Source organism: Galeopterus variegatus, unplaced genomic scaffold, assembly GCF_000696425.1.
Source record: "Galeopterus variegatus unplaced genomic scaffold, G_variegatus-3.0.2 Scaffold91, whole genome shotgun sequence".
Lineage (NCBI taxonomy): Eukaryota > Metazoa > Chordata > Mammalia > Dermoptera > Cynocephalidae > Galeopterus > Galeopterus variegatus.
The window spans coordinates 397,227-408,020 of record NW_007726202.1 but is presented as its reverse complement, the minus strand read 5'-3'; positions in this window follow the sequence as shown (position 1 = coordinate 408,020).

Below are 10,794 nucleotides of genomic sequence, written 5' to 3'. Positions count from 1 at the left end.
ACGGGAACCAGCCCCAAGAGAACTGAAAGCCTTGGGCCAGGCCAAGTCAGCCCTGCTCTGTGGCTCAGCTGGGAAGTCTTGTGCCCTGGGGACCATGCAGAATGGGAGGACAGCAGAAGCCAATCTGCAGAGTGGAACCCAGCACGACAGAGGGTGGCAGCGTGTGGCAACGTGTGGCAGCGTGTGGCAGTGCATAGTGATTCAGGAGGACATGAAAGACAGGCTGCTACCTGAAGTACTGTGAAGAGGGCTTCAGGATAAGGGGGGATGTTGCAAGAAACTGGATTTTTTTTCACAAGCAAGTGGGGCTGGGAGTTAACAGGAAATGAATATTCATATTGATGGAACTTCACCCATGTGCACAGCCTGGGAAGGCCTGGGACCCTGTGGTTATCTGTCATTGGCATTTGGGTTGGAGCTCAGAGGCATGAGTCAAATGGCAGGAACAGAGCATGGGAAGGCTGCAAGAAGGTGGTGATGCTTGAGCTGGCTTTGGAAAGACGGGAAGACCTGCTCGAGAAAGGAAGGCCCAGAGGTGGCAAATTCTGTGTGTGGGCAACAAGAGGGGCTGGGGTCCTGAGCTGGCTGACGGTGGTGGGAAGAAGCAAATGCGGAGATGATTTGGCTTTCCCCACCCACCTCCAGTGCTGTGAATTGTCCTCCCACATACAACAGGGCCCAACAGAAAAGTGGAAGCTGCTAGCAAATTCTTACCTGAAGTCCCCAGAAACTTGCCTGAAGAGAAAAATAACCTCCACCCAAATCCAAATGGTTTCAATTTACAATTCTAGAAATCCGTTGAATGGAAGCATTTATAACACAATGAAGTGTCTAGTAAGAATCCACTAATTTTAAGGAATTTTCCCTAAGGAAATGTGGATATATGAGGCTACTTTATGAAGTTCATGGAAAGACTTATATTATCGTTCTATTTTTCCACAAACTTTTTGAAGTACCCTGGTAGCTCCAACACCTCAATTCAAAGGACACACCAAGGGATTAATTCTCAGGAAGGGCCCACTTGTTCAAGCTCCCGACAATCTGATTTTCTTGTGACTGTGAACAATGAGATGCAAGAAAAGACTACAGGCATTGTGAAGCATCCTGTTCGTGTTTTTTGAATAAACAAAGGGAAGAAACCGGACTCGTACTCAACTGGCGCCTTCACGCCATAGACTATGAAACCTCTCAGTAGGAACCACCATATCATGATATAGAATATGCCACTTGGGCCCTCATTAGCTGCAAAAAGACTTGTGAAGTAAAACCCATGCCCCTTATTTGGGAGTTGGGGATGTGAAGAAAATCTGCCCTGGCCACCCTAGCTAGTCATTTAATGAACTTTCATTTTTAGTAATATTGTGGCAATTTACACTCATATTTATAAAAGTAAACCCCCAAATCCCCACATAACTTACATCCCACAGTAAGCCATAAAGTTCCAAAGAGTAATTGTTTCTTTTTCCACTGGGTGGACTATCAAGAGAACGGAATTCACTCCCAGGTTACAGGGGAGGACAGAACTGTAGAGGTTTGCCCAGGCTGGGAAGGGTGGGCACCCCCTTTCCATGTCAACGAGTGTCAAGACTGCCACAGGGGGGACCATGAGCTGCAGCCCAAGCCCCTTGAGGATGGGATCTGTGTCCTTCTCACTGTGTATGGATGCTGAGTGCCTAGCATGTGTCTGGCCTGTAAAAGGCACTCAACAACTGTGGTTTAATTCATGAATAAACAAAAGCTCCTGGTGTCGTGTTACTTTCAGATGCATATACATCTCCATATTAAATATGATCAGCATATTGGGTCATATGTAGATAAATAAAATATATTTGGTGCCTTGAACATATTGAGTAGATAATGTATTTGAAATCTATAAGTGGCCGCACATATCTCTCTGCCTGGGAAGAATACAAATCAATCTTCTTCCTTTTTGAAATGTCAGCTTGACTGCTTGAACATGGAGCTAAAACATTTAAAGCCTCAGAAATCCAGAACTCCAGGTGCTTGTCTGAGAAATTAGCTAAAAACTGACAGCAATCTATACCTTGCCAGAGGTTCATTTGGGACAACTGCCTCTCTCAGACAGTAACAATCCAAGGACATGGAAACAGGGTATTGTTAGGATCCCCAAACTCTACCCTGGTGATGAGTTAGATCCCCGGTATGTGATAGGGTAGACAATGGCCACAGGTGGCTATTGAGCACCTCGAAATGCGGCTAGCCCGAATGGGGATGTGCTATAAATCTAAAACACACATTAGACAGTCAGTACTTCATATGAAAAAAAAAAAACTTAAAATATCTTATCAATAAATATTTCACATTGATAATACATTGAAATGATAAAAGGATGTGCTATAAATCTAAAACACACATTAGACAGTCAGTACTTCATATGAAAAAAAAAAAAACTTAAAATATCTTATCAATAAATATTTCACATTGATAATACATTGAAATGATAAAGTTTTGGATATATTAGGATAAGTAGTGTATATTTTTAGAAGTAATTTCATTTGTTTCTTTTTACTTTTTTAATGTGGCTACTAGAAAATTGTAAGTTAAAAACATGATTCACGACAGCCAAAAAGTGGAAGCAACCCAAATGTCCACTGACAGATGAATGGATAAACAAACTGCGGCATATACATATAATGGGATTTTATTCCACCTTAACAAGGAAGGAAATTTCTGACACATGCTAGAACATGGATGAACCTTGAGGACATTATGCTAAATGAATAAGCCAGACGTGAAAGGACAGATACTGTACGATTTCATTTATAGGAAGTAGCTAAAGCAGTCAAAGTCATAGAGACAGAGAGTAAAATGATGGTTGCCAGAGACTGCAAGGAGAGGGGAGCGATCATTTAGTAGGTACAATGTTTCAGTTTGGAAAGATGAAAAAAATTCTGGAGATGGACCGTGGTGATGGTTGCACAACAGTGTAAATGTACTTCAAGTGCTGAACTGCACACTTAAAAATGGTTAAAATGGTTTTATGTATATTTTACCACAACAAAAAAAAAACAAATAAAAAGAATACAATTAACTGAAAGGACTTTTAGTGAGTTCAAAAAATGAAGAAAATCTTCATTTTATTAGATTTTTGGTTTCCAAGGCAATGAAAATGTTACCTCATCATTTCTCAACCTCAGCTCCAGGATTTCTCTGCACTGAGGGGAATCCCTCACTGATGGTATAGCAGAGATTTCTAGGTCCTACAAATGGAAATTCTGAGGCTTGCCATTTGTGGTCCAGGGAGCCCAGGGTTCCTGGGCATGACTGGACATGCACTGATGTGAGCTGGAGACTCCTGATTTGGGGCTGAGGAAGGAGGAGGGGAATTGTGTGGTTGTTTGCAAGGTACACTATGAGAAAGGAGAGAGAACAGGGAAGGTTGTCACATGGGCCCATTCCGTACCAGGGCTCTTGGGACTCCGGAGGGAGAAAGAAGTTAGGGCAGAAGAAGAAAGAGGCCGTCAAAAGGAACTATGTGAGACTTAGCAAAAGCAGGGCCACTCTGGGGCCCAGGTGACAGATGCAGCCAAGATGAGGGAAGAGGTCTCTTCTCCCTCCGCCTGTCATGCGACCTCCTGTGAGGGGCGGCTGTGGGAGCAGAATCCCGTCTGGGCACAGAGGCTGGCCTTGCCACCAGCAGAAACTGAGGAAGGCTGGCTCGTGGCCACAGGGGAGGCTTCTCTTCACAAAGTCACAGAAATATTTGGAGGAGCTTTGTAGGGGGCTGGGAGACTCTTAAGAGTATGTGGGGGAATGAGAACAGGAACTCAGTTACTGACATTAATGTGACTTAATTTGTACTCAGACTGGTGATGCCTGTGAGAGGGGTTATATTACATGCATGCTCCAAGGGTGCCCCAGTGTTGCTCTAGAGGATAAAAGTAACCCATAAATGCCAGAGAATGGTTTGGTAAAATAAATTTCAGTTCCTTGAACAAACAAAAATCTAAAAGCAGGATGATTTAACTCAGTTTGAAAGGACTATAATGAATAATAAGGAGGAAATCATTATCCAGAGGGGATTCGCCTAAGAAAATGGTCCAGAGAAAGAAGCTGGGAGCACTTTTCCTGGGAAAGGAAACACTGGGAGAGAAGGTGAACTCTACATTTCCTGGACGAGCTGCATGTGACGCACCCCTGACCATAGCCAAATGGACCAAAGATACGTATCCCATATAGCACTAGGGCAACTCATCCACGGGCCAGGCTCCTAAGCTGTGGCCCACCTGAAAAATTATCAGGAGCAATCATCCTGCCAATAATGCACATACAGATGCCTCTCAGCAGGGGATTGCAAGAAAAGCATGGATTGGGATTCCCAGAACTGTGAGAAAGAACACTCTCTGTCCCTCCCCCCATATTCCCCTCACTCCTGTCCAAGAGGAAGAGATAACAATCTGCTCAAATGAGACTCTCCGACACTGATTGGGCCACACTTCCCAGGGGACATCATCCCTGTGTGTCAGAAGGGCACAGACTTGAGCCAGCCCATCTTCTCTCGGTTCCAGTTAAAGTTAACCAGGTCTTTGCCCAGCATGAGGAGAGATCTGACCATGTAATCATTTTCTCTTCTGCTTGGAGCATTACTATTACCCTTGTGATCTCCAAACTGTGCCCCTAATAACTTATTGAAAAAAAATAATGTATGCAAATTCTTCTGAATTATAAAAAGCAATAAACAAATATAACGTTTGATAGTTACTACTGTTTTTAGGCATTATCATCCCCTTTATGATTCTCATTATAGTCTTTGCCAGAATTATACTAAAAGTCCCCACATGGAATTTTCACTTTATGAGATAGTTCCACATGAAAGAGAATATTACAATGATCAGAAGGAATTGAGACATTCTGTTCTTTACAGAGAAGGATGAAATCCAAGACTTTTGTGTATCATCAATACCCACTGATGCCTATCATGTTGATCCAGCAAAATCTTGAAGTCCTTCTGAATCACCAGAAAAACTAAATGTGTCTGGTCTATTTATTTAGCGGTAAGTGTATTTCCTTGTATTTGAATTCTTTGTAAATTTGTGATCTGCCTGTGGTGACTCAGTTATTTAAGTAGTGGAGTGTTCACTCCATTAGCCAAACAAGCCAGATACACTTGGATTTTAACCCCGACCACCTGAGCTTTCATGTCCAGCTCCAAAGTCCTCCCTGTGCCTGTCCTCTCCTGTCCCTCCCAGAAGACCCAAGGGTGGGTGCTCCTATCAGCCTTCGTCAACATGTAAATTAAATCTGAGCAAAACCGCTTCCGTGGATCATTTTGATACAAGCCAAAGTCCTTTGGGAAAATCAGGGCAATGGGGCAGCACATGAGGTTCTCCAAGTGGGGTTCATGGCCCAGCTGCTGCAGACCCTCCCGGGGGCCTGTCCCGGTGCACGTGCCTGGGCACACCCCAGTGCTCAGGAAGAGCTCACAATTACAGCCACCCCTCGTGGGAGTCTATTCTTGTTTAACTTTTCAATTTGAAATAATTTCAGACTTCCAAAAATAGTTCAAAAATAGTACAAAGAATTCTCATATACCCATCATCTATATTCCCCAAATGTTAACATTTGGCATGACCACAGTATAATGATCAAAATCAGAAATATTAACGTGGATGCAGTATTTACATATTATCTAAGCTACAGACCTTATTCAAACTTCATCAGTTGTCCCACTGATTGTCTTATCTGGTCCAGGATCCAGTCCCAGGTCAGATTTTGCATTTAGTTGTCACATTTCCTTAAGTTTGTTGAAGTCCATGTTTGCCTCCTGGATTGTTAGCCCTATGGCCCCAAGGAAAGTGAACATCCCACCTTCCTCAAGGGCACCAGAAGCCTGAGCAAGTCTGTTCTCTGTGCCAGGCAGGGGGAGAGATCTGAGTAGCCAGGGGGTATTCAAGACACTGCTCCCTGCAGAAACAAAAGAGAAGATTGGTTTCCACTCCCCTCTCCCCACCTCACCACACAGGCAGCAAAACACCCATCAAAGGCCTCTACAGAGTGAACCAGATCTGAGCTGAAACTTTAGGAAATTCATTCTCCCTTCTCTCAGACTACATTATTATTCTTTTTGCCAAATAAATTGGATTTTCCACAGAGAAGAAAAGGCTTAGGCGTTCTTCATCTAGTTATGTTTTCTTGACTTGATTTTTAGAGTGTAGCATTTTTTAGTTTGATGGTATTTCAGGGGATACCTCATCATTCAGATTCAGAACTTGAAGCTCAGATGATGCAATAGACAAAGTAATGGCCCAATAAAGGTGGCCATGTCCTAATCCCCAGCCCCTGTGAATGTGTTACCTTATGTGGCAAAAGAAACTTTGCAGATAGGATTAAACTAAGGATCTTGAGATGGGGAGATGTTAGGGACTAAACTGTTTTCCCACAAAATTCATATGTTGAAGCCCAAATCTTCAATGTGACTTTATTTGGAAAACAGGACTTTTAAAATTTGATCGACACATTGTAATTGTACATGCTTATGAGGTACAATCTGGTGTTTTGATACACATATCCTTTACCTCATGTGTTTATCATTTCTTCGTGAGGAATACATGGGAAAGCTTCTCTCCTGCTCTAGCTATTATGTAATTGATACAGTTTGGATCTGTTGCCCTCCTCACCGCTCCTCACCCTTCCCCGCCAAAGCTCAAGCTGAAATCTGATCCCCAATGTGGCAGTGTCAGGAGGTGTTTGGGTCGTGGGGGTAGATCCCTCATGAATAGATCAATGCTCTCCCTGGGAGTGGGGGGTAGTGAGTTCTTGCTCTATTAGTTCCTGAGAGAGCTGGTTGTTAAAAAGAGCCTGGCATCACCTCTCCTGCTCTCTCTCTTCCTCTCTTGCCATGAGATCTTGTACCCACCGGCTCCTTGCCACTTTCTGCCATGAATAGAAGCATCCTGAGGCCTGCACCAGATGCAGCTGTCCCAGAATCATGAGCAGCCAAATAAACCCTTTTGTTAAAAATTACCTAGTCTCAAGTATTCTGTTTTAGCAATGCAAAAACGGACTAATACAGTAATATACAAAACTTAACCACAGTTGCCCTACTGAGATAATGAAGGTTAAATGAGGCCATAGGGTGGGGATCTAATCCGATATGACTGGTGTCTTTATAAGAAGAAAGACACCAAGGATGTGTGTGCACAGAGAAAAGGCCATGTGAGGACACAGCAAGGCAGTGGCCATCTGCAAGCCTAGGACAGAGGTCTCAGGAGAAACCAACCCTGCCAGCACCTTGATATTCAACTTCCAGCCTTCCAGACTGAGAAAATAAATGTCTGTTGTTTAAGCCACCTAGTCTGTGGTATTTTGTTATGGCAGCCCTAGCAAACTAAAATGGGACATTATCCTAGATTATCCGCGTGGGCCCAATGTCAACTCAGGGAATCTTATAAGAGAGAGGCATGAAAGTCAGAGTAGGAGAGAGATTTGTAGAGGCTGTCCTGATGGCTTCAAAGATAAAACAGGGTCACAGAACAAGGAATGCAGGTGGCCTCTAGACACTGGAAAAGGCAAGCACAGGGTTCTCCACGAGAGCCTCTAGAAGGAACTCAGCCCTGCCAATGCCTTGATTCTAGCCATTTTGGACTTCCGATTTCCAGAACTATAAGATAATAAATATATTATTTTAAGCCAGTAAGATTATGGTATTTGTTACAGCAACAGTAGGAAACTAATACAGGAAAGTAGTAACATGTCATAGGTCCCACAGGTAATTAATGTTAGAGTCAAAATGGAAATTCAGGTTATCAGGATTCTTTTAGAGAACAGAATAAAAGGAGTTTTTTTCATAGAGCTGTAGGTAGAGAATAAGGTTGACATGCTATTCAAATTTATTTTTTACTCTCTCAACAGATACCTTGATTCTTATTATTCTAGGTGAACCAATATTCTTGTCCTTTAGCAGTGATCTTTAGCCGATAAAGATTGCTTTTCCTCCATGTTTTCCTCAACCACAATCAGAATATAATCATATCTCAAATTTATACTTCCCTCCCCCACCACCAACACACTCACGATCTTCTGGGTGCATTACATACAAGTTTTAGTTATCGTTAATCGGCAACATGGCGTGGTGGTTAAATGCCACATTCTGGAACCAGTCTGCCCGAGTTCCAGTCCCAGCTCTGTCCCTTACTGTGTGACCTTGTGTGTCAGTTCTCATCTATAAAATGGAAAGAAGATGGTGCTGATCACATTTGTTTGTTAGAAGAAGTAAATGCTGGCAAAGCATTTAAAACAGTTCCCGGGACATAGTTAACACCATGAGTATTTGTTAAGTACATTTTTTAAAAGATTAAAGATGCCAATGAGACTACTTTCACCAATTAGCACCCTTTGTACTGACATCCTATTGAATATAAATCTTCCTAACACGTAAATGGATCCCATCACTTACCTCCTTGAAACTCTTTTGTTGTTGGCAACTGTCTAAAACTGGCAGTCCCCAGTGAATCCGGTCTGCAGATGCTGATTATACACATATGTGTTTTGCATACACATTGTTTTATTTGTTGAGCCAACATTTAAAATGAGAGATTTCACAGAAAATAGATATCTGATGTTTCCCAAAAATCCAGGCTTATCCACATGGGGCTTACATTTCCCCGGAACAACCTCAGCTGGAGCTAAATAGAGATCGATCCCATCTGAGCCCGGGTGATGCAGTCGGCCACACTCTCTCTAGTCTCCCTGACACTGAAGTAAGAGCGTATGGCCATATATGATCCTGTGTACACTGTTATTTTTCTTATAGCAGAGAAACATTTCCCTTTGCCTCTGTCAAGAGTGTAACAAATAGTTTGCAAGGGCCACATTTAAAGTAACATGAGTATGCACTTTTTCTACACGTTTTATAAGCAAATTGTGTCAGATTTGAACGAGTAGAATGAGAGATGCCATTTCTTATACTGGACCTGTTCATTCACCGTTGCTTCATTCATTGCTGCCCGCTAGGCATTTGAGCGTGTGACCCCTGGTCCACAGAATAAAGCACCAACATTTGGCCCAGGATTTCAGTCCTTCATGGGCTCAACCCTGAGGACCTCCTCAAATTTACTTCCCACTGCCCCCCTCCTCCCTGACACACATAAACACATACTCTAGATTCAGCAATTTTGAACTATTTTGGGTTATGTGACTCCATGTCTTACTTACTTACTTTTCTTGATGTCTTATAAATAGAACATCTAGCTACAAAATAGAAATAATAGCCTGGTGATCAATCTTAAATCATTAGTATTCATCAGCATTATACATTCCAAAATATCCATGAAAAAAAGATAGCATTTGGTCTAATCATGTAACCAGAATCATTTTGATGATAAATCAAAATTAGGCTATCGAAAACAAAAAATGTCTACAAATCTTCAAGCATAATTCATTCTGACTGGAACACTGTAAAAAAAAACATGCATGAGGAATACAAATATAATCCCATGTGCCGCACAGTGATTTAATAAACTGACACATACTATTATGAATTGGAAAATATATGTGACAGTATATATTTTGAATAGTATTAGTAACATGCTGACATTTCCTCCTGGAGGCTCAGACTGTGCGTGTATTACTGGAATTATCTTAGCCCAAACAAAATTGATCCTGGTTTAAGAAAGATCTTTGCTTGGTTGAGAGTTGAGAATAAATGGAGAGGGTGCTGAAAAGAATGTTTTACTTAATGGATATCTGTGGGAACAAGAAGATGATTACCAGCAGTTTTATGCACATGTCAGATCCTTACGGCAATGGAAGAGGCCCTAGATTGGAGAGGGCAGAGGAGAAAAAGGGGTGGTCTTAACCCGGCCCCTAGCAACTTGGCAGGATGGAAGGAACAAAGTCTTGGTAGGTCCCCAAAAGACATGAGACCTGGAAAAACTTCCTCTATTCAAATTCACTCAGGTATTGAAATATATATATATATATATCTCAAGTTCTCCATTTTTCAGATGAAGAAACTGAGTCCCTCGGAGTCTGACTTTCTTAAGAACACATAGATAGTAAGCGATGGAAGGAACAAAGTCTTGGTAGGTCCCCAAAAGACATGAGACCTGGAAAAACTTCCTCTGTTCAAATTCACTCATGTATTGAAATATATATATATATCTCAAGTTCTCCATTTTTCAGATGAAGAAACTGAGTCCCTCGGAGTCTGACTTTCTTAAGAACACATAGATAGTAAGAGCCCAGACATCTGAACTTAACGATGCCACAGTTGCTTCCCCTATCGCAATGCAGTAAAGTAGGACATTTCTAAGTTTCAATATTTTACAAATTCTTTCTCTCCTTTGAGAACTATTTCAGTATTAAAAGTCCATGATTCCCTATCGCAATGCAGTAAAGTAGGACATTTCTAAGTTTCAATATTTTACAAATTCTTTCTCTTCTTTGAGAACTATTTCAGTATTAAAAGTCCATGATTCCATCATCCTTGGATGACAAATGATACAGAAAAGCTTGAAGTAGTCCATTTGTAGTAACTGATGATACCTCTCACGTCCATGATTCCATCATCCTTGGATGACAAATGATACAGAAAAGCTTGAAGTAGTCCATTTGTAGTAACTGATGATACCTCTCACGGGCCGGCCCAGTGGTGCACTGCTATAGTGCGCCACTTGGGAAGCGCGGTGGCGCTCCCGCCTGGGGTTCGGATCCCACATACAGACCGGCCGCTCACTGGCTGGGCGAGGGGCGGGAGCGACGCTGAGGGTTGCGATCCCGTGGCTGGTCCCGGTCCGGTACGGGCGCGACACTGAGGGTTGCGATCCGTTGCCG